The sequence below is a fragment of the Schistocerca americana genome, chromosome 4, assembly GCF_021461395.2.
Source record: "Schistocerca americana isolate TAMUIC-IGC-003095 chromosome 4, iqSchAmer2.1, whole genome shotgun sequence".
Classification (NCBI taxonomy): domain Eukaryota; kingdom Metazoa; phylum Arthropoda; class Insecta; order Orthoptera; family Acrididae; genus Schistocerca; species Schistocerca americana.
Window position 1 is genome coordinate 407,858,642 of NC_060122.1, and position 27,251 is coordinate 407,885,892.

Sequence of the window (27,251 nt, forward strand, 5' to 3'; positions counted from 1 at the left end):
TTACGCAAACTCCATAGAACGCACATGTACCGTAAGTAATGAGGGAGAGAGGAAGAGGGAAATTGGAGGGGGGGGGGGGGGGCGGCGGCGAGAGATTATGGAAGAAAAGAGGTTGGGAGAAAGTAGGAAACAAAAGAAAGGGGAAAAAATAAAGTCTCGTGCCCGTATTTCGTCATCATATCAAAAATGAGGCCCACAAGGAGAGGGGGGAAGGGGGGGGGGGGTTGGGAGAGAGAGAGAGAGGCTAGTGAATAGACTTTAAATAACTCGCCCGGGAAACAAAAGAAAATGTCATTACTGTGCGGCTCCGTAGTGGCAGCGGAGAGAAAAGGGCGACGCGGAAGGGATTATTCCGCGAAATGTAATTAAGGAGTCTGAATTCGGTAAATGCGTAGAGCGAGCCACAAAGAAGAGGCGACGGCTTGGTTAGAGGGCAATGCACTGTCGCCACCGCTCGCACGGGACTGGAGTCGTGAGGCGTCGCCGAGGTGCAAACGTGCCTCCGCAATTACGCGGCGGTAGTTTCACGAGCTGGAAATTCTTCTGGAAGGCGCTCTATTACAATCTGGCGCGAACCCAAGGGGACAGGGGTCACTAGCCTTCCGCATAAAATGTGTTCGTAAAAGATCTGATGTATTTACATATACCATTTTCCAAATTCCTATTTTCCTTTTCGAGAATAAGGCAGCATGAAAGTAAGAGTTTCTCAAACTGAAAGGAATTCTAGAAAATTGCAATATTAAAACACATTTTAGGTGTTAGCCCACGTGGATGGGTATGTGTCCGAACCACCTGCGTGAAACGCCATTCAGATAACTTGACATTACCTGTCGCCAGTAACAAATGAGTCACACTTAATGAGACCAAGGTAGAACCGGAAAACAGCAGGAAGTTGAGTAGAGCAAGACAGAAAGGAAAATACCGTCCAAACGTAAAAATTTAGCAAAAAAGTGTAATTTCCCAACATTAGGCGGAAATAACTGGCAGAGAGAACATTTACACGCAACCATAGCCACAGGCTGAAGATCTTTGTTGACAATCATACCGCTATGTGAAGTGCTCATAATGGTGAATACCGTGTAAGTTTGGATGATCTCAAAATTGAGACTTTGTTGCTATTGTTAGTACTTAAGTCAATTGCACAGCATTTATCTCTGAAATTTGCGGATAAATTCCTTACAAATGCTACATTTACCTTAACTGAAATTTCTCGTAAGTAATGCCACAGCGAGATACTGAGACTTTGGGTAAACAAATTGTTATTATTTTAAAGGAGTTTTTGTATGTTTTGTTGTTATTTCCATAGTCATAACAATCCGTGATTCCTCAAAAATTGGTTTGCAGGAAATTAGATTTTTTATGAAATGAGGAGAGGGTGGGCGGGGCGAGGGGAGGGGGTAGGGACCATCAAGACCAAGAGTCTATAGAAAATAGTAAGCACCCCTCCCCCACCACCACCAACAGCACCACCACTTCCCCATTCCCCTGGAATGAAACGTAGATACGGGTTCAATTGTAACGAAAAACATACACAGTATAATCCTAAGAGCTGTTCTCAAGCGCTGACTCTACACTTTTGCTACGTTAATTGCATTACATATCCACATATGATGAGAGGTGGAAACACATAATGCATCGAGGAACATTGTCGAACATGATAGTTTTGTGGTTCAGGTGCTATGATCTGGGAAGGTGTAACGCTGCATGAGCATGATACCCTACAAATCTTTTAGCACGTTACACTCACCGGTCAACATTATCGTGTCACCATATTCGTCCCCCGTGTGCATCTTTTCAGGGGTGCATCCGACTCGTATTCATTTTTAGATATGGCAATGCGAGCTGTCATCCACGCTGTCGGTGGAATGGGACGACCTACCACATGAACTCATTACCAACCTCGTGGCCAGTATGGGAGCACTTTGTAGGCCACGCACTGCCTTCCGTGCTAATCAAACTCCGCACTAAGAACCATCATAAATCGCTGTGAAAATTATTGTCTTTGAATAGAACTGACATTCCCGTTCGTTTCACTGCGTATTTCTTACTTTCTCTACCATACTGTAGCAGATTTCCCCTTTATGGTCCGAGAGTAGCTGAGCTATGTTACACTATTGACCATTAAAATTGCTACACCAAGAAGAAATGCAGATGATAAACGGGTATTCATTGGACAGATATATTATACTAGAACTGACATGTGACTACATTTTCAAGCAATTTGGGTGCATAGATCCCGAGAAATCAGTGCCCAGAACAACCACCTCTGGCCGTAATAACGGCCTTGATACGCCTGGGCATTGAGTCAAACAGAGCTTGGATGGCGTGTACAGGTACAGCTGCCCATGCAGCTTCAACACGATACCACAGTTCATGAAGAGTAGTGACTGGCGTATTGTGACGAGCCAGTTGCTCTGCCACCATTGACCAGACGTTTTCAATTGGTGAGAGATCTGGAGAATGTGCTGGCCAGGGCAGCAGTCGAACATTTTCTGTATTCAGAAAGGTCCGTACAGGACCTGCAACATGCGGTCGTGCATTATCCTGCTGAAATGTAGGGTTTCGCAGGGATCGAATGAAGGGTAGAGCCACAGGTCGTAACACATCTGACACGTAAAGTCCACTGTTCAAAGTGCCGTCAATGCGAACAAGAGGTGACCGAGACGTGTAATTAATGGCACCCCATACTATCACGGCGGGTGATACGCCAGTATGGCGATGACGAATACATTCTCCCAATGTGCGTTCACTGCAATGTCGCCAAACACGGATGCGACCATCATGATACTGTAAACAGAACCTGGATTCATCCGAAAAAATGACGTTTTGCCATTCGCGTACCCGGGTCCGTCGTTGAGTACACCATCGCAGGCGCTCCTGTCTGTTCAAATGGTTCAAATGGCTCTGAGCATTATGGGACTTAACTTCTAAGGTCATCAGTCCCCTAGAACTTAGAACTACTTAAACCTAACTAACCTAAGGACATCACACACATCCATGCCCGAGGCAGGATCCGAACCTGCGACCGTAGCGGTCGCGCGGTTCCAGACTGTAGCGCCTTTAACCGCTTGGCCACCACGGCCGGCGCTCCTGTCTGTGATGCAGCGTCAAGGGTAACCCCAGCGATGGTCTCCGAGCTGATAGTCCATGCTGCTGCAAACGTCGTCCAACTGTTCGTGCAGATGTTTGTTGTCTTGCAAACGTCCCCACCTGTTGACTCAGTGATCGAGACGTGGCTGCACGATCCGTTACATCCATGCGGTTAAGATGCCTGTCAGCTCTACTGCTGGAGATACGAGGCCGTTGGGATCCAGCACGGCGTTCCGTATTACCCTCCTGAACCCACCGATTCCATATTCTGCTAACAGTCATTGGACCTCGACCAACGCGAACAGCAATGTCATGATACGATAAACCACAATCGCGATAGGCCACAATCCGACCTTTATCAAAGTCGGAAACGTGATGGTACTCATTTCTCCTCCTTACACGAGGCATCACAACAACGTTTCACCAGGCAACGCCGGTCAACTGCTGTTTGTGTATGAGAAATCGGTTGGAAACTTTCTTCATGTTAGCACGTCGTAAGTGTCGCCACCGCCGCCAACCGTGTGTGAATGCTCTGAAAAGCTAATCATTTGCATATCACAGAATCTTCTTCCTGTCGGTTAAATTTTGGGTCTGTTGCACGTCATCTTCGTGGTGTAGGAATTTTAATGGCAAGTAATGTATTTGGCGTGACACATCGTGCGAAATTTACTTAATCCATAAGTTTTGCACACCAGTGTAAAAACCAACACTTTCGGAAAATGGATGCATGAATACCGTCAGAGGCTTCTGAAAGTCTACAATGACAGAAATTTTAGACACAGTAACTAATTCAGTGCACTGCGTTGAAAAATATAAAATGTCAGTAATTCGTTTGCTGCTATACGTTTCCCAAGAAATAACGCATGGACGCATAGCGATGTCGATAGTTTTATTGTAGTACGCGTATTTCTACATCTACTAGATTATTCTGAAATTTACACTTCAGTATGTGGCAGAGGGCGGATGAAACCAATTGCAAGAGCGTTTCTCTGTTGTTTCAGTCTCGGACTCCCCTTTTCCCACTGCTGCCCGTTTCCAATATGTACTCGGGTGTTATACTCGGGCATTCGGAGGGGTAATACAGTAGCTGGAATTTCGTGAAAAAGTCGTGAAAAAGTGACTATTGCCACCACAACATGTCCATCGTATCGGTGGCACTCTGTGTCGTATTTCGCTACAATAATCGTGCAAAACTAGCTGTTCTTCTTTGAATTTTTTCGATCTCTTCCGTCAGTCACATCTGGTAAGGATCCAAACCGCGCAGCAATACTCCCAAAAAGGACGGACAAGCGTAGTGTAGGCAGTCCCTACACTACGCTAGTGTAGGCGGTCCCCACAGTATTTTCTACGTGATGGTTCCGGCTACAGTCTTGCATGTTGACTATTATCTGCGATCTATCTCAGAAGCGTTGAAACGCTAAGGTGTATTATCTTTCCTCGCTACAGTACCACGGCTAGTTTCAGAGACGATTAAAGTGATACACGCTTTAAAAGTAATTTATTTATTGTAATACCTTTTTTGTTGTCGTATATTCTTTGTTGGAAGAACACGTGAGGCAACACTGATCCTACGACTTACGTTAGAAGATAGGCTAAGGAAAGACAATGGCAGCTGCAGACTTAGAGACAGCTTTCGACAATGATGGCGGGACTACTTTCTTTCAAATTATAAAGGCGACAGGAGTAAAATATAGAGAGCTAAAGGCTATTTACAGCTTCTACAGAAATTTACAGCTTGTGCAGAAACCAGACAGCAATTGTAACAGTCGAGGGGCATGAAATGGAAGCAGTGGTTGAGAAAGGAGTGAGGCTGGGTTGTCGCTTATCCCCGATGTTATTCAAGCTGTACGTTGAACAGGTGTTAAAGGAAACAAAAGAAAAATTTGAAGTAGGAATTAGAGTTCAGGGAGAAGAAATAAAAGTTTTGAGGTTTGCCAATGAGATTGTAATTCTGTCACAGACAGCAAAGGACTTGGACGAGCAGTTAAGATGAATAGGTAGTGTATTAGAAGAAAGCTATAAGATGAACCTCAACAAAAGCAAAATAAGGATACTGAAATGTAGTCGAATGAAATCAGATGATGCTAAGGGAATTGGAAAAGGAAAGACACACTTAAAGTAGTAGATGAGCTTCGCTGCTTGGGCAGCAAAGTAACTGATGGTGACCGAAGTAAACAGGATATAAAATGTAGAGTGGCAATGGCAAGGAAAGCATTTCTGAAGAAGAGAAATTTGTTAACATCGAGTATAGATTTAAGTGTCAGAAAGTATTTTCTGAAAGTATTTGTATGGAGTGCAGCCATGTATGGAAGTGAAACACGGACGATAAACAGCTTAGACCATAAGAGAATAGAAATTTTCGAAATGTGGTGCTGCAGAAGAATGTTGAAGATTAGATGGGTTGATCACGTAAGTAATGAGGAGGTACTCAATAGAATTGGGGAGGCAAGAAATTTGTGACACAACTTGACCAAAAGAAGGACACAGGCTGAGACGTCAAGGGATGATGAATTTAGTATTAGAGGGAAGTGTGGGAAGTAAAAGTAGTAGAGAGAGACCAAGAGATGAATACACTAAGCAGGTTCAGAAGGATGTAGGTTGCGGTAGTTATTCGGAGATGAAGAGGCTCGCACAGGATAGGGTAGCATGGAGAGATGCATCAAACCAATCTTCCTTCTGAAGACCATAACAATAACAACAATCTCTGTTGCGACTGGAGTGCATTCAATAATTTTTCTTAAAAAAATAAAGTGAACGATAGTTTCTATCCTCCCAGTGAAGTGCCACAGAGCCAGTCTTTTCCTCTACATGCACAAATGATCTGGCGAGTAAGGTGACCATAAATACAAGATGACTTACACAGAATATCTATTTGATATGATGAATGTCAGCTTCCTCTAAATGTAGAAAAATGTAAGTTAATGCAGCTGAATAGGAGAACCAATCCTATAATGTTCGAATACAATATTTAGTGTTGTGTCGTTGGACACAGTCACGTCGGTTCAATATCTGGGTGTAACTGTGCAAAGCGATATGAAATGAAACGAGCGCGTAAGGCCGATAGTAGAGAACGCGAGTGATCGACTTCAGTTTATTAGGAGACTTCAAGGAAGATGTAGATCATCTACAAAGGAAATCACAAAACGTGTGCAGAATATCTACGCAACCAGTTCTTGCGTACCGCACGAGTGCTTAAAATCCCCAGGGGGTCGAGTGAAAGCAGACATCGAAGCAACTGGGAAACATGCCTTTAGAATTGTATCCATAAGTTCGATCAGTATGCGAGTATTACGGTTATGTTCCGTGAACTTAAATAGTATTCCCTGGAGGGAAGACACATTCTTGTCGCGAAACACTATCGAGAAAGCTTAGAGAAACAGATTTTATAGCTGACTGCAAAACAATACTACTGCCGCCAACGTACGAGGGTTGGAACTTTAGTAGTGGGAACTATTTATGTACAGCTAGTACAAAATAGATACGTATTTCAAAGTTTTGCTGACCTTCAAAATAGTCACCAATGCATTGTGTATTACCCGTTGTCAGCGATGTGGAAGTCGTAGGATACTCTTAGTAGTGCCAGTTGTGTTCACGGTTCGAGCGGCGCGCTATATTGCCCGACGAATTTGTATCACTTCTGAAGCGAATGCCGCGAAGTGTTTCCCTCAGTTTAGAAATCGTGTTGAACTCACGTGGGCTTAAGTCAGGGGAGTGCAGTAGGTGGTATAGCACTTAGCAGCCCCATCAGTCAAGCATATCAGTAACAGTTTGCATCCACACACTGTCCTGTAAAATGATGTTCAGCTCCTGCAGAATGTGTCAACACTTCTTTCTCTATACTGTTCATTTTTGGAACACAACCTACGACCAGCTTAGAGACAGAACTGATGACATTTTCTGCAGGACCTGACCATTATTCTGAAGGACAATGCTCAAACATGTACAGTGAGAGTTGTTACTGATTTGTTTGACTGATGGGGCTGCTAAGTGCTGTACCACCTACTACACTCCCCTGACTTAAGCCCTCTTGAGTTCAGCTGGATTTCTAAACTGAAGCAGCGCGGGATTAGCCGAGCGGTCTCAGGCGCTGCAGTCATGGACTGTGCGGCTGGTCCCGGCGGAGGTTAGAATCCTCCCTCGTGCATGGATGTGTGTGTTTGTCCTTAGGATAATTTAGGTTAAGTAGTGTGTGAGCATAGGGACTGATGACCTTAGCAGTTGAGTCTCATAAGATTTCACACACATTTGAATATCTAAACTGAAGGAAACACTTCACGGCACGCGCTACAGAACTGCTACAAATTTGTCAGGCAATAGACCGCGCCGCTCGAAGTGTCAACACAACTGGCACTGCTAAGAGTATCCTACGACTTCCACATCGCTGGTGACTTTTTTTAAGGTCAGCGACACTTTGAAACACGCATCTATTTTATACGAGCTGTAAATATATAGTTGCCACTATTAAAGTTCCAACCCTCGAACATGTTGCGCGAGAAGCGGCAAGAAAAGAGAAATCAGAGCTCGTACTAAAACACATAGTTGCTATCTCGCTACAGTTACGAGTGGAACAGGAAAGGGAATGACTGATCTTGGTACACGTTCCCGTCCGCCATGCACTCTACGGTGACTTACCAAGTGAATACAGGAGTTGGACGAAAATATGGAAACACTGCGAAAACTGTATCTTGAACACAAATGAAGAAGCTAGCCAAGCCTGCAGGTTCCGCTGCTGTATTTGACCACGAATGGCACCTGTACAACGTCCTCAACACGTTGCATATGCCAGTGGCCGTCAGAACAGTGTTCTGTGTAGTGAGTACAATATATCGGAGCTACATAAATTTGAAAGTGGACAAATTTTGGTGATCGTATGGTGGGTACTACGGCAGCCTAGGGCGCCGAAGTGTTTGGCGTTTCAAGAGGCAACGTATCACAGATTTATACCGTATACAGGAAAAGTCACAACTCGGGCGAAAGTAAGTGTTGAACGAGTGTGATAGTGAGCTTGAATTCCAAAAACCATTCATCACAGACCCAAAAAAAAGTGGAAGCAATAAAATCTGGACTATGTTGAAATGGAAGATAGTCATTTAGTCGGATGAGTCTTTTTTGACCTGTTTCCAACTTGTAGGCCAGTTTACGTCCGAATAGTGAAAATTTGGGGTGGTTTGGTGATGATTTGGGTAGCCATATCGCGTTATTCTATGGGCGTCAAGGTTACTCTGCAAGGGCACATCACTACCACGGATTCTGTGACTGTTCTGGCTAATCACGTCCATCCCATGGCATAATATTTTTTCTCCAATGGTGATGTTGTGTTCCAAGACGGAAGAGAAGTTGTTCACACAGCTCTCATCGTCCAGGACCGGTCTTGTGAGAATGAGGATGAACTGTCCCATCTCCCCCCGCCCATCATAGTCACTAGGTCACAGAATTATTGAGCCTTTGTGGTCTGCTTTGTATAGAACCCTGCGTGATCGTTGTGCACCTCCAGCATCGTTATCTTAACTTGCCTGTATTTATCGATTCCGAGACGATTGGAAGACGTTTTGAATACCAACGGTTTTCATACATCTTATTAGAGAAAGCTTTTGACAATGTTGACTGGAATCCTCTCTTCCGAATTCTGAAGGTGGCAGGGGTAAAATACAGGGAGCGAAAGGCTATTTACAATTTGTACAGAAAGCAGATGGCAGTTATAAGAGTCGAGGAGCACGAAAGGGAAGCAGTGGTTGGGAAGGGAGTGAGACGGGATTGTAGCCTCTCCCCAATGTTATTCAATCTGTATATTGAGCATGCAGTAAAGGAAACGACAGAAAAGTTCGGAGTAGGTACTAAATCCATGGAGAAGAAACAAAAACTTCGAGGTTCGCCGATGACATTGTAATTCTGTCAGAGACAGCAAAGGACTTGGAAGGGCAGTTGAACGGAATGGACAGTGTCTTGAAAGGAGGGTTTAAGATGAACATCAACAAAAGCAAAACGACGATAATGGAATGTAGTCGAATTAAATCGGGTGATGCTGAGGGAATTAGATTAGGAAATGATACACCTAAAGTAGTAAAGGAATTTTGCTATTTGGGGAGCAAAATAATTGATGATGGTGGAAGTAGAGAGGATATAAAACGTAGACTGGCAATGGCAAGGAAAGCGTTTCTGAAGAAGAGAAATTTGTTAACATCGAGTATAAATTTAAGTGTCAGGAAGTCGTTTCTGAAAGTATTTGTATGGAAGTGAAACATGGACGATAAATAGTTTGGACAAGAAGAAAATAGAAGCTTTAGAAATGTGATGTTACAGAAGAATGCTGAAGATTAGATGGGCAGATCACATAACTAATGAGGAGGTACTGAATAGAACTGGGGAGAAGAGGAGTTTGTGGCACAACTAGACTAGAAGAAGGGATCGGTTAGTAGGACATGTTCTGAGGCATCAAGGGATCACCAGTTTAGTATTGGAGGGCAGCGTGGAGGGTAAAAATCGTAGAGGGAGACCAAGAGGTGAATATGCTCAGCAAATTCAGAAGTATGTAGGCTGCAGTACGTACAAGGAGGTGAAGCAGCTTGCACGGGATAGAGTAGCATGGAGAGCTGCATCAAACCAGTCTCAGGACTGAAGACCACAACAACAATTAGGTGTGTCCATATTTTTGTCGAAGCCATATACGGAGCTGTAGACATTTGCCAACAGGCTGTAGCTGCGATAGATCCGTATCTAAGCTATGCGTGAGTGATTTACGTTACTAGAGCATCCGAGTTTTGCCGCTGCTGCCTCACGTAACACAAAGGTAGTGTGGGAGTCCATTAGCGCCTGCACGGAATCCGAGTAGTCTGGTGTGGCTCGTTAGGAATTTAAAGGCAATCCGCGCCCGCTATTGGTGGAGTACGGCTTTGTGCTGCTTTTTCGCTAAATATTTTAAAGTAGTTCTGTCGGGAAACAGGCGTGCGCTTGATTAGATTTGTTATTGAGGTCAAATTACTGCAGCATTAACTGCCAGAATTGGATAGGGCAAAGTCACATTTTGCAGCTTAATGCATTCCAGTAGCTCTGTCGGTATAGTAATGTCCTTGAAAAAACATTTTTAATAAACCACGAATTTTATTTCATTTCTACACACCGTGTTAGGGGTAAAAGGGCATATATTTTTATTGATACCTACAGACAGAGTAATGAACACACTAATCAGTATTTACTTCATCTGCAGACTAATAATTATAGGTATTACGAGTAGTATGTTTTAGGTTCGTTAGTACCTCTAAGTATGCGTGCCAAGGCCAAGCCATTACTTTTTTATTTATATTAGGGATTAAAAACCCATGAAGACAAATCGCACATGCAATCGATCATTAGTTTCGGCTAAGAATCTACCCATCTTCAGATCTAAGATATATATGAAAGATTTTTTCTCATTTCAGAAACATACAACATCGTAACAGGATTCAAGAGTATATGCGCGAATTACTCACACAATACATACCATAAAACTTCCTTGATTAATGTTGCTATCATCGTTAAAATCTTTCTTAAAATAGCAAAATCCGTGTATGACATGGTTAAAAACAGCTTTTCATCGTTCGTGGCAATTGTAATTGAACTAGTGTCATAAAACTGAAAATACACATTAATATAGAGAAGAGGCAGTGGAAATAAAAGAACAATATTTACCGTCTTACCAAAGGCATTATGCTGTTAAAACTTCGTTAATGACAGTAACAGTATCCATATAATCTGGTAACAGATATCATTTTATATAATGTTGCTGTAACGTGGTACATGCGAATAGGATGGCAAGAAACACAACATATATATTCATAGTACACATATGTGTTGCCAGTAATTTATTGCAGTAGGCACTGACAACTACTTTATGGAAAGATATATATGATGATCTCTGTTACGAGATGATATAAATACTGATTGTATCAGTTGTGTGGTGTCACCGCCAGACACCACACTTGCTAGGTGGCAGCCTTTAAATCGGCCGCGGTCCATTAGTATACGCCGGACCCGCGTGTCGCCACTGTCAGTGATAGCAGACCGAGCGCCACCACACGGCAGGTCTAGAGAGACGCACTGGCACTCAGCCCAGTTGTACAGCCGACTTTGCAAGGAACGGTTCACTGACCAATACGCTCTCATTTGCCGAGACGATAGTTAGCATAGCCTTCAGCTACAATTACTACGACCTAGCAAGGCGCCGTATTCAATTGATATTGAGGTTCTATTAATGTATCATCAAGAGCGATGTTCTACAAATGTGGATTAAAATTAAGTATTCCAGCAGCTACGTACTTTTCTTTATAGCATTCATTACGTATCCTGTTTCAGACCTCACGCCAGCCTGCGTGAGTTTAAGCGCGGGCCTTTCGGCTTCCTCTCATTGTGTCTAGGCTGTCTTGCCTAGACACAACAAGTTGTCAAGTTTTAACGGCCTAACGCCCTTGGTATAAGGGCTGAGCAACAACCTTGTCTAACACTCCTTCCAATTCTGCTACCTTCCGGCATTTCATTTCAAATCGTTAGTCTTACTTCTTCTTTTTCATCTTTCATCACGGTCAAGGCCATAGGACTGTTCCGTCTTCTAAGCATCCAGCCATCTTTACGTGGTCTTCCTGCTGACCATGTAACGGTTTAAAATTTAAGACTTGTTTTGGTAGTCTTGGATCTGGCATCTTTTGTAAATACTCTAGTCAGCTTTGTCGACTAGACTTGATCTTCTCATGTACAGCATACATCCCAAGCTCTGCTCTTATGTCTTTGTTTCTTAATCTATGTAAGCTTGGATAGCCCTTCACTCCTATATGCCGCTTGGATTCTACTTTCCTGCTATTTACTAGTTTTCCAGGATTCGCTTCCAGATAACAATTTGGGGGTGGTCATTACCTTACAAAATTTAATATTTGTGTATTTTTTTACTTTATTTCTCAATATTCCATTGATTTTTCTGCGTATTATTTGATACTTCTGCAGTTTGTTATGTATATCGAGTTCACTCTGGTAGCTTACAATATTTCCAAGGTAATTGAAGTGATTAAACTGTTCAGTGGATTTGTTTCCCAATATGACGTTAGTTCTCAGCAGTTTTGTCTCTTTGGAAGCCACCACTTTTGTTTTTTCGATGGATATTTCCATATTACCTTTAGAAATCTGTTTCAATCTTTAGACAGATAGTTGTAGCGAAGTCTCGCTATCCTCTACAATTGCAAGGTCGTCTACTTAAAGCATCGTATTTGACATACCATAGTTGGACTTTATTCTTATTTTTGTACCTTTGTATAGGCTTTCTATCCTTTATTATACGCTGAGGAAATCCATTCATGTGCAATATTATCATAAGATGTTCCTATCTACATGCTCGAAGTCTTTCCATAAGTCATACATAACGCTATGTATGTTTCCCTTTTGAACTCTCTTTGTTCTCCTACGCGAAATCTCCGGAGAAAAATTAAACAGCTGCTGTCCTTCAGTTGGGTTGATTGGCTTATCAAAGGCCCGAGAAAGTAAACCTTGATTAATATCAACTGGCAAATCATGAGGCCAAAAGTTGGCAGCCCTACCACACGCCTAACCTGGCTACGGGATGGCATCCATTACTCCTGAATCTAAATTTGCTCATAATCTTTATTCCTACTTTGTGTTGTAAACATAGATTCTGTCCAGTCGTCTCTCATTCCAAACTACTCCTTTTCAGAATGTGCATCAAATTGTTCCATTATACTCAGTCAAAAGCTATTTCCAAATGATTATAAACAGCATGTTTCTCGCTACCTTCCTCAATATATCTTTCCCCTATGATTCTTAACAGGTAATAGCAACTCCCCTTCATTTTCCTCGTCTAAATTGCCAGTCCGTCTATCCACATTGCCTTATAGCTTCCTGTACAGAACTTTTACCAGCGCTTTAAACTACTCAACAAGTGGAGCAGCAACGATTGTCACCATGCTAATAGTCCTGGGACTCCAGACGCTGACGCACTCCTGACATTATTGTGGTTCAACTCAACGTCTACTTGGTAGAGAAGGATTATCATGTTTAATGTGAATTTCAGACCCCAATGCCATTATACCTTCTTCACCTGGCGTAGCCAGAAGAAAATGGAATCTGTCTCTCCCTATGAAAAATCATCGGCAGAAGTTGGAATCGAACCCAGACCATAAGTATAAGTATCCAACAGACCACCAAATCCTCTTCTCTGTGACTCATTTTTCTATTGTAACGCCGTTGCGCCACGCTGGATGAGAATGTGATTCTTCAGATGCCCATATTCGTCCGTTGTGTCTGTGAACTTTCCACAAACGTGGAATGTGGCTTCATCGGAGAATCAAATGTTCTCCATTAAATTGTCTTTCTCTACAGATTCCAGGTGGTCATAACACATTGCCCGACGACAGGCGAAATCCTCGTCCTCAGGATGATGCAGAACCTGAATGTGATGACATTTTCGTAGTGTGAAATGTAGGATTTTCCACACTGTGTTGCGAGGGGCATTCAGTTCCCTACAGAGGCGTCGAGCTGATGCCTTCGGATTCCTATCACTGGTAATTCGAACCTGCTGCACTGTTTCTGCCAATACGCATGGTCGTCCACGAAGCGGCTCGTCGCGCCCACTGTCGGTACGCTTAAATTTGCTCACAAGCAGACGAATATGTACCGTTGATGGCGCTGGTTTGTTGAATTTACAGGTGAAATCAGCTATGGGGTCTTCATATGACAATCCGCGTACCCATACACAAAGAATGGCAACCCCTCCTTCCGTGCAAAACATCTTGTATGACTGTACCTGATGTGTTGGTAAATGTGCCAACACCTTGTAGATATAGGAGGCCTAAATGCACGCTATCTAACGCAGACGGGCGTGAACTCTGGAACAGGATAAGTAGTGAATTCTCATATGAAAAGTATGCAGCTCCTCGAATACTTATCTTTTATTCTTTGATGTGAATTACAGCATTCTTGATGAGACATTTTATACGATAACTATCACACCATGTAAGGCTAATGGCGCCTTGCCAGGTCGCAGCCATGGACCCAGCTGAAGGCCACTCCAACTGTCTCTCGGCAAATGAGAGAAAGGCTTCGTCAGTGCAGTCACTAGCAAAGTCGTCGTACAACTGGGGCGAGTGAATCCCGTATCTCGAGACCTGCCTTGTGGTGGCGCTCGGTCTGCGATCACACAGTGGCGACACGCTGGTCCGACATGTACTAAATGGACCGCGGCCGATTTAAGCTACCACCTAGCAAGTGTGGTGTCTGGCGGTGACACCACAGTACCACTATCTGCAGAGGAAAGGAAACCAAATTGGCGTTTTCATGGAAATGGTTAGTGACTTTAGAGACACTCTATATTTCATGTCGACTTTAGCCATAAAACTTACTGAAAAGTTTTGTCTTTTCCTGGTGAAAATGTTGCTTGGAAATCTCCCGGACATGCAGCCGAACTGACTGATCGTGTTAGAATGAATTTTCGACTGCGTAAAGTGCCATCAACGTTAGGTTATTCCTGCTAATGCACACTCCGGGGCAGCAGGTGCGATGTGTCTACAGGTCGTCTCCCTCCCCCACTGACCCCGTACGTGGAGTGCACGATGTGCCGGTCTCGGTGGTGGTGGGGATAACTCGCAAGGTGAAGGCGGAGTGCAGACTGAGGACCGCCATTCGAAAATTCGCCGTCGAAAATTCGTTCAAACGTCGATGAATAAATCAGGATGCGTGCCCGAGAGACGTTCAAACGAGAAAAGTCTTAATCTCAAGTTTTCTTGCGCTAAAATTGAAATGGGTATAGCTCCTTCTACACATTAATTCTCTTTTAAATTACGCATGAGTTTTCACCTTATCGAAATGGGTATAGCTCCTACTAAACATTTTTTCTCTTCTAAACTACACATGACGTTTTACCTTACCGAAAAAACGCGAGCTACATGTAGTACAGCTGCCTAATCATCTTTACAGACATAAATGGTCAATAAGTGATAATGAATGAGTTATTTTCTCCAGCTAAAATACTATTTTCAAAGGGTAGTACAAACTCCCATAATAACTCACCGCCGAAGGGCTATTTTAATTAATTTACGTACACCAGAACTTCTCTTAATATTATAAAAGTTTGTGCTGATGTTAATTGCTTCGTTAGCGCAGCCGCCAGGTCAGTGGTGGACGAAAAGTGTGCAACGTAACTTTCCAGTCAGCTTCGCTGAGCAGTCGTACGTCGCAAAACGACACGCTTCTGATTGTGCCTCTAACGAGCAGTCGCGGCTTTAATTAAGAGTAACTCCACCATGAAGTGTGAAATTAATTATCAGGATAACTTGTAGCAGTGAGGCCAGCGGTAAACATGCAGTAAACAGGAACACACTCACTTGTTCTCCCTTGGCCTCAGTTAAAGCCTCCCGCTAAGTACTAATAGAAGAGGCAGTAATGTTGGCTGCTGCAGTTTTGTACTACCGAATGTTTCTAAAGAGCCTTTTAGTACTTTTACATAGCAGAACCGTGTTCCATACGACAGCCCTGATTTATGAATGACAAAATTACGATTACTATTATTTTATGTTTCTGTCTACTTATTTCTAGTTTTGTGATGTGTTGTCAGACAACTGTAGAAATATAACTGTATCGATAACTGGTGTTGTTTTAACAGTGGGTAACAAGAGCCAGTTTCTAATAGAAACACAGACTATTTCTCTTATAAGTATTAACTAATTCAGTGACAAACACCATATAGGACGACTTGTTCATACTACACTCTACTCATACGAAAAATGTAATAAGAGAATTAAATTACGATCTGTCAGTCGTCTAGGTCATAAACAGTGGAATAATACATCAACTGAAAAAGGACGGAAGATTGGACTAAAGGAGCTATTTAGAAAAATTGCAACAAATTAAAATACAAACGGTCGAATACCTTTTACGTCTTTGTCTTATTGATTTTATCATCCACTGGGCATTTCAATTCCATTATATCATTTGAGGAAATCGTGGAAATGAAGTCATGTGTGAAAGAGGAAGATAATTTGAATCTGCTGTAGGGTAAAGTATAAGCGCAGAAACGCTTTGAAGTATGTGGGTGGTTGGAAATTACTGTAAACGAGAGAACTATCAGATATTTCTTTTAAAAAACGTGAACTATACGAGTATTAATGCGAGAACATACCTATATTAGATGAAGGTACAACTGGAGAAGCATAAAGGGCACGTTTCGACATCAACTTCTGTAGATTACACACCTTTCACCAAACAATTCTGGTCCCAGCCTAGTATCTATACAGAGTAGACAAAAATTAGAAGCCGTAAAGAAAATAGCAGTGTACGGCAAAAACAGACATCTATAAATTAAAGCGCACTGACATGAAACGGAAATAGTTTTGGATGGATTCCATGAGATTCTGTCAAAACGCAAACTATATCAGCAAACTGGGAGTGAGGTAAGACAAAAAATGTGTTAACTGAGGCCAGGATAGCTACCGAAAACAAAGGAAAACCATGCCATGGATGACAGATAAGAATTACAAGATTTATAACTAAAAGTAGAAAATTTATGATTGAAATAGATGACGAAATATGAAACTAGCGGAACAGTATGTTGGCTATGTATGCAACGAGGTAAATTCACAATGAGGCAGTTCTATTTTGTCGAAAGTCGACATGTTGAGAAACGTGGCTGTTGTATTAAGGTTTATAATTTATAAAAAACAGCTACCAGCCACATTTATGGTTTAAAAAGGTTTATTATCTTCAGACCATGACCGGTTTCGGATTTTTCTTTACAAATCCATCTTCAGATGGCAGTTACAAGCATGCTTATAACTGCCATCTGAAGATGGATTTGTAAAGAAAAATCCGAAACCGGTCATGGTCTGAAGATAAGAAACCTTTTTAAACTATACATGTGGCTGGTAGCTGTTTTTTATAAATTATAAACATGAGGCAGTTCGTTTTCCCACGCACAGTGGTTATAAATACACGTCGCTCGAGTAAGGGCCGTTCGTATAGAAGGGCTGCTCAATAAGTAATGCAGCACATTTTTTTCTCGACAAGGTTGAAAATACGCGGAATTTGATATGGGACGTCATGATATATTCTCGCTGCAGCCCCTACAGTTTCATGAAGTTCTGACTATTGGTGGATATATGTAGTCTTCAAAGTGGCGTATTCAACGGAGGTGTGTTCCAAGCAGAGGGCTGTCATTGAGTTTCTTTTGGCAGAAAGAATGTCTACTGAGACCTGGCAGCGAACAAAAGCACTGTGAGTCGTTGTTCGAGGGGTCTGTCATCATCCTAACAAGGTCGCTCAGACGTGTCCGATCTCCCGCGTGACGCCCAGCCCCACGCAGCTGTGACTCCCCCAATGTTAGAACGTGCGGACACGCTCATTCGAAATGATCGGCCGATAACAAACGAACTTTTCCATGACAGTGCAAGGCCTCACACAAGTTTGGGTACCCAAGAGGAGCTCACATAACTCTATCGGACTGTTTTTCCTCTAACTGCCTATAGCCCGGGTTGTACACCGTCCGATTTCCATCTGTTTGGCCCAGTGAAGTGCACTCAATGGGAAGCAGTACGTGGAGGATGGGGAGGTTATTGATGGAGCACGACGTCCGCTCTGATGTCTACCAGTGGTTTGGTACCATACGGGAACACAGCCCTCCCTGTTGGATGCCTAGAGCCGTCGGACTGAACGGAGATTATGTTGAACAAAAGGATACCGTAGCTAAAAAGGCGGAGAACAATATGCTGCTCTGTAATCGTGGATAAAACCATTACTTATTGAACGTCTCTCTTATATAACAGCTAAAGCGAAAGATGGCCTCAAAAACAAACATTTAACATATAATGGTTTATTAATAGTGAAAAATTTCATCTGTATCTACATCTACGTCAATATGATTACCCTGCTATTCTCAAGTGTCTGTCAGAGCGTTCATCAAGCAACCTTCAAGCTATTCCTCTACCGTTCCATTTTCGAACAGCGCGAGGGAAAAATGAACACTTAAACCTTTGTGTGTGATCTCTGATTTGTCTTACTTCGTTATAACGATCATTCCTCCCTGTGTAGGTGGACGCAACAAAACAGTCAAGCTCTGAGAAGAAAGTTGGTGACTGATACTCATGAAAAGATCCTGCCGCAACGAAAAACGCCTTTGTTCTAATGATCGCCACCCAATTCAGGTACGAGTAACATAATCGTGGCGCTCTGTCCCGTATTTCGCTACAGTACAAAACGTGTTGCCCTTCTTTGAACCTTCTCGATGTTCTGTGTCGATCCTATTTGATGCGGATTCTGTGCCGTACAGCAATACTGAAAGAGAGGACGTAAAAGCGTACTGTAGGCAGTCTGTTTAGTCCTATCGCATTTTCTAAGAGTTCCACCAATAAATGTTTTTGATTTGCTTTACCAACAACATTAAATGCATGATCGTTCCAGCTTAAGCTATTCGTAATTGTAGCCCCCAAGTATTTAAGTGAATTTACAGCCTTTGAGTTTGTGCGATTTATCGTGCAACCGAAATTTGGCGGATTCGTTTTACAACTCTTGTGGACGAGTTTGCACTTCCCATTATTTAGAGTCAATTGTTGTTTTTCGCGCCACACAGATGGCTTGTCTAAATCATTTTGTAATTTATTTTTATCATGTGAAAACTTTATACGACGATACAATAGCATCATCAGCAAACAATATAAGAGGGATATTCAGATTTTCTACTAAATCGTTTATGTAGATCAGGAACAGCAGATATAACACTTCATTTGGGAACGCCAGTAATCACTTCTGTTTTGCTCGGAGACTTCCCGTCAGTTACTAAGAAATGTAGCCTATCTGTCAGCAAATCACGAACCCAATCGCACAACTGAGACGATACTGCATAGGCACTGAATCTAATTAGAAGTCGCTTGTGAGGTACGGTGTCAAAAGCCTTCTGGTAACCTAAAAATATGGAATCAGTTTGACATTTCCTGTCAAAAGCATTAGTCACTTCGTGAGAATAAAGAGCTACTTGCGTTTAACAAGGACGATGTTTTTTGAATCCGTGTTGGCTTTTTCTCAATAGCTCGTTTCCTTCGAGGTAACCCATAATTTCTAACACAATACATGTTCCATAAGCCTACTGCAAATAGAAGTCAGTTATGTGTTTCTGTAATTCAGCTGATTACTTCTATTTCCTGCCATGCTTACTGATGTGACTCACTCAACTTTCCAGTCCTTAGGTAGGGATCTTACGATGAACGAGCGGTTGTATATTATTATTAAATATGGAGCTACTGCATCACCATACTCTGAGACGAGCGTCCCTGGTATACATCAGACTGGAGGCCTTGCTTTTATTAAGTGATACAAGCTGCTTTGTTACACGTAGGATATCTACATCTAAGTTACACATGTATATTCTTGAATATTTATGTCATCTACTTTCGTGAAGGAATTTCGGAAAATCGTATTTTTTTTTTAACTCTGCTTTAGTCGCACTGTCACCAGTCGCGCAGTGAAAGTATTGACAGTGCCTTTCCGTTGGTGTACATTGCATACGGTCTGAATATCTTTGGATTCTTTGAGACACCCCCTAAGAAAAATTTATGAATTACTGTGCTGGCAAACCCCTTACGTTATTTGATTTTCAAACAGCTGAGCAAAACTCAACGTACTCAGTTTCCTCTTTACTTATTCTGATCATCACTAAACTGGCACACAATATTTTTAGTGCAACGCAATCTGACTTTCCACAATCCCTACAAAAGAATGGCCCTGACTAACAATACCCTATACCTTTCATGAATCTTACGTCACAAAAATCTTCGTTACTCGAACTACCGCAATACAGCGAGAGCCAATACTGCCAGCTAAATAAAAGATTCTAACTACTGAAGGCACTAACTACTGATAGGCATCCTTAGCAAATGAAAGATTTTGATAGAGAACGAACAATGTATTTACCTTAATAGTGTTCAAAAGTTATCATTATATATATATATATATATATATATATATATATATATATATATATATATATCATCCAGTTTTGCAAATTTACTCTTTTGATGGACACACGTTCAGATCGACCGCTCTCAAAATTATGCCATCTCTCTCCCCACATCCACCACTGCTGGCGGCTCACCTCCAGCTGCGCAACGCTACGCGCTGTTCACATCCAGCTGCCCAACACTACAATAGCGAATATTCCAACAATGCCAACCAGTCACAGACTGCACACAGCACAGTCAGCGATTTTCATACAGAGCGCTACGTGGCGTTACCAACATAAAAACCTAAACAGCCTACTTACATCTTTACACGATATTCATAAGTTAATTATTGGCTCTCTACTTCCTTCATCCATAATAAATCGAGTATGACCGTCTGTGAGGTTGTTATTAATTATGTTTGAGAATCACTTCTCACAACATGTTCATATATTTTGGAGCCTATCGTAAACACATAATAAAATTTGTCCATTTGCGGCGAGAATGGGGCGGCTATTAAAGGAATTAGTTGCCGCTAGTGCTTAACTGTTACGCGAAGAATGTAGCTTTCACAAATTACACGTGCATCATTTTCACCCTCGCCGCCCGCCAGATTAGCGCGCACATTAACGGATAAATGGCGCTGCGCGTGCGCACTGTCGAGCGGGCGGCCCTGCTGCGGTGCAACAAGATCCCCTTTCACGCCTCGCGCCGGCGGCGTGCGACGGCTGAAACGCCTGCCGCCTCATTAACCCGCCACACATCACTGTCAATCAGCCGGCCGAGCGCAGTGCGGCGCCGGCCCGTAAAAAAAGCCGAGGTAATTTTATTCATAGCGGCGCCTTGTTTGTAGCGAGCCGACTCAGCCGCCGCCGTCGTCGACGCAGCCAGCTTAACGTCTCACGCTGCGAGACCAGAAGGGCCATCTCTGTCCAGCCAAAGCCTTAAGACTGCGGAGTTCCACCCAACACGATCACTCCCTCTTAACAGCTCGTACATTAGTCCAGACTTACAACTCGAGTAAGATATCAGTCGGATTCGTTTCACAGACTGTGGAGCCAGTTTCATGAGGGCAACTGTCAGAGAAACACGATGGCACTCAAACCTTAAAAGCGAAAGCAACTATTAAATCACGTGGCACTGCCAAGTAACATAGCTCGATGAAACTTGGGCCCTACATACGAGGGCTATTCGAAAAGTAAGGAACGATAGGTCGCGAAATGGAAACCATAGTGAAAATCAAAACTGTTTGATTTGCAACAGTTAGCTTCACCTTCCAGCTACTTCTCTACACAATCGCCCCTCAGACTACCTCAGACTTGGACGTCGTAGCGTTGTGCCAACTTTTCAATTCCGTCGTTATAGAAGCGTGTTTCTACTCTGCACTGCAGCTCGTTGTCCGTGTCAAAATATTGTCTTCATAGCCAGCCGTTCATTTGACCAAAGATGAACCTCAGGGGGAGGCAATTATGGACTGTATTGTGGGTGATCAAACACTTCCCATCGAAAACGATGCAGGAGCATCTTCACTGCCCCTGCAGAGTGCGGCCGAGAATTGTCGTGTAGAACGAAACGCAACGCAGTTATATTATGTGGATTGCATAGCTTCAGGCGAAATTTTTCGCGAGGCCATCATACTTGGCGGGAGACGCTAATTGCTAGCCGTCTTTACGTTCACACTGTGAGCTCATTACTGAGTAGAGCGACATGATGCGTTCGATGGGAGTACTAGACACAGTGCCCAACGCATCTGTGCAAAGCTTCATCAGTTTTTTCACTGTATTTTCCACTTCGCGACCGATCGTTCCTTACTTGCCGAATAACCCTCGTAGAAATAACTGCTACAGCATAGTACAGATATATGCTACGAGACGAGACAGAAATGACACGTTCATTCAAGGATAGCAACTGTCAGTGGAATTTATGATAGTCCCCTGGACATTACAGATGGAGGGACATGGATTTTTATAGGGTTTGATCATCATGGACAGTAATGAGTGATCTGCGACGTGCTTCCATGCTGGCAACAAATCTCGGTAAGGAATTTTCATGGTAGGGTGTTCCATTCCTCCAGCAGAGCGGTTGACAAGCCTTGCGTCCAGCAACGGCGCACATTGCAGAGCTTGTATGGTCGTCTGTGGTGGCCTCACACTCTGTTAAAAACAATGGCCCTCGAATTGTGATGTCTAGGGGACCACCAACAGTCGCAGTGACTTCATTGCAATTATTGTATTTGAATAAATGCGACGTCTATGTTCCTCCCACTGCGCACTTTTTGCAGTTATCTTGTGTACCGTACTGTACTTTACCGCTTCTTTCTTTTTATGGTGCAATTTTCATCACGCTATGCTACTTGCCAGTGAAATATTATGCAAAACCTGCTTTCGTCCTTAAGTTCTGCACACCAGTGTATTTCAGCCTTTCGATACAAGAGGTATTGACCCACTGGAAATTCCCGAACAGCGTGCATTCAGTGCAGCGTCTCTCATGGGGCGATGTATGTCAGTAACTTTTGTTTCTTCGACAGTCTTCTAGAAGGCTTTATTCGGCCCACCACAGTTTCCCTAGCTGCGACGACCTCTTCAACCTATAGTATAACGCACAGTTCTAAAAAAGAGTTATAGCCGTCACCCAAGCAGCGTGTAACGGATATAAGTGAAGACATTTATACTGATGACTTCATTTGCAAACTAATATATATAGTCATTACAAGTCTAATGTTTTAAGATTGGTTAGTTTCTCCAAGTACATGTGGCAAGAGCAAGCCGTTAATGCGTATTTTTCCCTGGTCAGCTGGTCAAATGTTAAAGTGTGGACCCATGGACGCAGAACGGTTACTCTATACTGACAGGTGTAGTACGTTCAGTTTTGTAGTACTCCATGCAGAAAACATCACGTCATGAAGTTCGTCATAAAGTTTGTGAGGTTTCTGTAGGAAGACTTTCGATGCAGAGAAAGAACAACCAACTCACTATTGTGTGCACATATTAAAGTACGAAACATAAAAATATCCCAACTTATACCCGTTAGCCTCGAACATCCGACGATTGAACATCACAGCGTTTTACTAGGCATAGTCCTGTTGAGGTGGTTTGTCGTTACCTTCCTCTGACCTTTGATCAGAGCTACCCACGCAGTTATAGGGGTGAACCCAGAACAGCGGTGTATATCGGCAGTTTTTCACATCATGAAACTTGAGCAGAGGTGAAAGAAATGCGACTGATTAAAATCTTAAGACTGGTCGGGAATTGAGTCCAAGAACTTACGATCCACAGTCAGGCACTTTACCAATGAGCCTCTGAGTAAACTCGATCTTCTCATGAAACTTTTGCCGTCTGCATCCCCCACTAGCCCCACACAAGTTATTCCCTGTTCTATCATTCTAAAACACTTAAGAACACAAAAAAAAATTGAAGAACACTATGCTCTTTAATTAAGATACGCCTACAAGCAAATTACATCCTGTCGGCATTGACGTCATAAGTGAAGTACACGCTCACACTTGTTGGCATTTACATTAAGGTGATTTTGGGAAGCCAACGGGAGTTTCGACCCAGTACGTCCCGTAGGCGAGTCAGGTGCAATAATCACTCTTAAAAATCGTAGTTCCATCATAAGGAGATCAACTAAACATACTAGCTCCAACAAAGGGATACATTAATTTTCCTTTGTCTCTTGGAGATTACTATTTGACCCTAAAATTGTCCTACTTGTTTTTTTAGCATTGTGTGCGTGTGCGTGTGTGTGTGTGTGTGTGTGACAGAGAGAGAGAGAGAGAGAGAGAGAGAGAGAGAGTGTAAGTAAGTAAGGAGGAGGGAGGATACTAAAAGTAGTAGAAACATCAAATTCCCCTCTTTGTTGAAGTTTGACGCAAGAGATCAAGCGTTATTTTCATTTTGTGCCGCAATGTCTTTGTACTAATCATTCTTCTTCAAGGAAACACTTTCAGCCAATGGCCACATTATTGCGCACCTTTTATAGTTTGCAGCTGATAGCGGAAGACCAGCAGGGCCAAAAGCTTCCAGTACGCCACACTACTAAGCATCAACTCAGCCCGCTGCTGCGAAACTGTTGCTGAACTAATTGCCTCGGCAAATATTTTCTCCTTCTGCTAATTGTTTCAAAGCGTCGTCCCCAGGAGGAAATGGGCTCGAATTGAATTTCCTCTTCCGCCCGAGCTACCGGCCGTCTCTCGGTTGCTGCGGCAAATGGAGCCGAAAGTGACAGACAATGTGTCCAGAAATAGACGCCATCCCTTAATCACAAAATCAATAACGGTAGTGGCAGTGCGCCGCAGATCACTGACATTGTTTAGAGAAATTATATTTAGAAAAGTACAGAAACGTATTACATTCCTTCGTAAAATACAATATTCATTAAGAACGGTAAAATATAAGAATGAGAACTACGAAATGTACTATATCTATCGTCAGACAAAGTCAATAATTAGGACAGAAATTAAAAGAGAAGAACACCGCAAACGGGACAGGTTTATATCAAGAAGTGTAACTTCATGTTTCAGGTGAATTTTTAATCGTAAGAGATGCATTGAACAAACTGCGACAAACAGGAAGACTTGCAACAGACAGCTGACAAACCACAGACTAGAGCTGCTAGCCGACAATGCCATTCGATCATTTTTAGCACGGTACCGCAAAGTAACGCAGTGGTACATAAAGTTATTTTATTGTATTGCGATATTAGTGCTCATGGAGAGATTGCGATTTCTCGATTGTGGAATAGTTATTTTGTGTTGAGCTGCATTTCTTTGTCTATGTGGTATTTAGTTGTATGTTGTATTGTCTATAGGCACTGGTTTGGTAGACGGTGGAGGTCGATAGTAGTATAGATTTTCAAAGGCTGTCTCAGTTATTCAGCGTCGTTCTGTGTGCTGGTTTGTAATACTGTTTCTCTTTTGCAGTGCCCAGTTGTAAAATAGCACTAGTCTTAGACTAAAGTCGAAGAAATATTCGGATATGTGTAGAATGTTTTGTTTATTACTATTGTACCGTGCCCATTTTAAGTAAGAATTGTTACTGTACTTGTACCTGTAGCGATTATTGTTTATTATTGGTATTAATTTGAATATACTTGCGGTATCAAGAGAAAGGGCTGTAACTGTATGCGCTTCCATATTATGATTTTTTAGTCATCACTCTTATGACAGATTTGATTTGGATCTTCACGAACTCCTTTCCTATGATAACATCTTCCGTGGCAGTTGCACTCTAGATTCGCAATTATTTGTTAGATGTATGCTAATCTCTATCTTCCCCTAAAGATCTTCCGCTCTCTCTAGTAACATCGACGTTACTCTCTGGCGTCTTAATACATGTCATCTTGTTAGTGTTTTTCATATGTTCCTTTCTTCGTCGATTCTGAGGAGAACCACCTCATTCCTTAACTTATCGGTCCACCTAATTTTCAACGGTCATGTGCAGCGCCACATCCCAAACGCTTCGATTCTGTTCTGTTGCAATTTTGGTGCTGTAGTTGTTGCGGTCTTAAGTCCGAAGACTGGTTTGATGACTGGTTTGATGCCACTCTCCATGATACTCTGTGTGTCCATCTCCGAATGACTGCTGTGACCTACATCTTTCTGAATCTGCTTACTATATCCATCTCTTAGTTTCACTCTACGATTTTCACCCCCTACCCCCCACCACTTACCTCCAGTGTTAAATTGGTGATACCTTGATGACTCAGAATGTGTCCTATCAACCGATCTCTTCTTTTGGTCACATTGTGCCAAAATTTCTTGTATCCCCAATTCTTTTCAGTACTTCCTCATTTGGTCAGTGAGTGACCCATCTGACCTCCAGCACTCTTCCTTCAGTTTGTGATTCATGATTCCTACCCTTAATAGTTCACTACCATACAATGTTGTGCTCCAAACGTACATTCTCAGAAATTTCTTCATTAAATTAACGCCTACGTTTGATACTAGTTGACTTCTTCTGGCCAGGAATGCCTTCTTTGCCACAACTCGTCTGCACTTTCTCTCTTCTTTGCTTCGTCTGTCAGGGTTGCTTGAAAGGTAGCAGGATTCCTTAACTTTTCTACTTCGTCATCAACAATTTTGATTTTAAGCTTACCGTTAGTCTCATTTCTGCCACTTCTGATTAATTTTTTCTTTTTCGGGTGCCGTTTCGTCCCGTTTTTTAATCTATTTCTTGAAGCTTTCTTTTATTTGCGTCATTGTTTCCTCGATGTGCGGATTGACCAGTAGAGGCGAAAGACTGCCTCCCTGTCCTACTCTGTTTTCAGTTAGGAGCACTTCTTTCTTGGTCTTCCAATCTTACTGTTCCACCTTGGTTGTTTCTTCCAATCTTATTCTTCCAACTTGATTCTCGTACATATCGTATATTACTCGTCTTTCTCCATAGGCTACCCCTATATTTCACAGTACCCCAAGCATCTTGCATCATTTCACATTGTCTAAGCCATTTTATAGCTAGACAAATCCTATGAAAGTATCCTGATTTTTCTTCGGTATTCTTTACATTATCATGTGCAACGTGAGAAGTACCTCTTATCTTCCCTAAAGCCATATCATCGACCTTTCATTTTCTTTTCCATTCTTTTGTATATTATTCTTGTCAGCAGTTTGGACGCATGAGCTGTTAAACTAACTGTGCGCCAGTTCTCGCACTTCTACATCTTCATCTACATCCATACTCCGCATGCCACTAGACGGTGTGTGGTGGAGGGTACTTTGAGTACCTCTATAGGTTTTCCCTTCTATTCCAGTCTCGTATTGTTCGTGGAAAGAAAGATTGTTGGTATGCTCTGTCCTTGCTCTCTTCGGATAGAATGAGCGATACTTTCCCGCAAGTATCACGGTGCGTTACCAGTCTCATAGATTTTACACACCAACTTGAATAGTCATTTTGTTGTCACTTGCCCCAGCAACAACTTCCGTTGGAATGTTTGCTATTCCACCCATCCACTGTCTCCTCCGCGTTTAACAGCGGAATTCACATGCACTCTTATGTTATATGATTCTTAATGTGATATGCTTCTTAATGCGATATTTAAAATAAGCCCACGCTCGCACAGCTCCAAGCCCAAACCAAACCCCTCCAAAATCACACGCTACACCATGAATTTCACTCTATACCAGGGGTGCTCAACCCTTTTAGCTTACCTAGGCCAAAAGAACGTTCGTAAAATAGAAGATAAACGGAATGGTCTGCGGCCACAGAC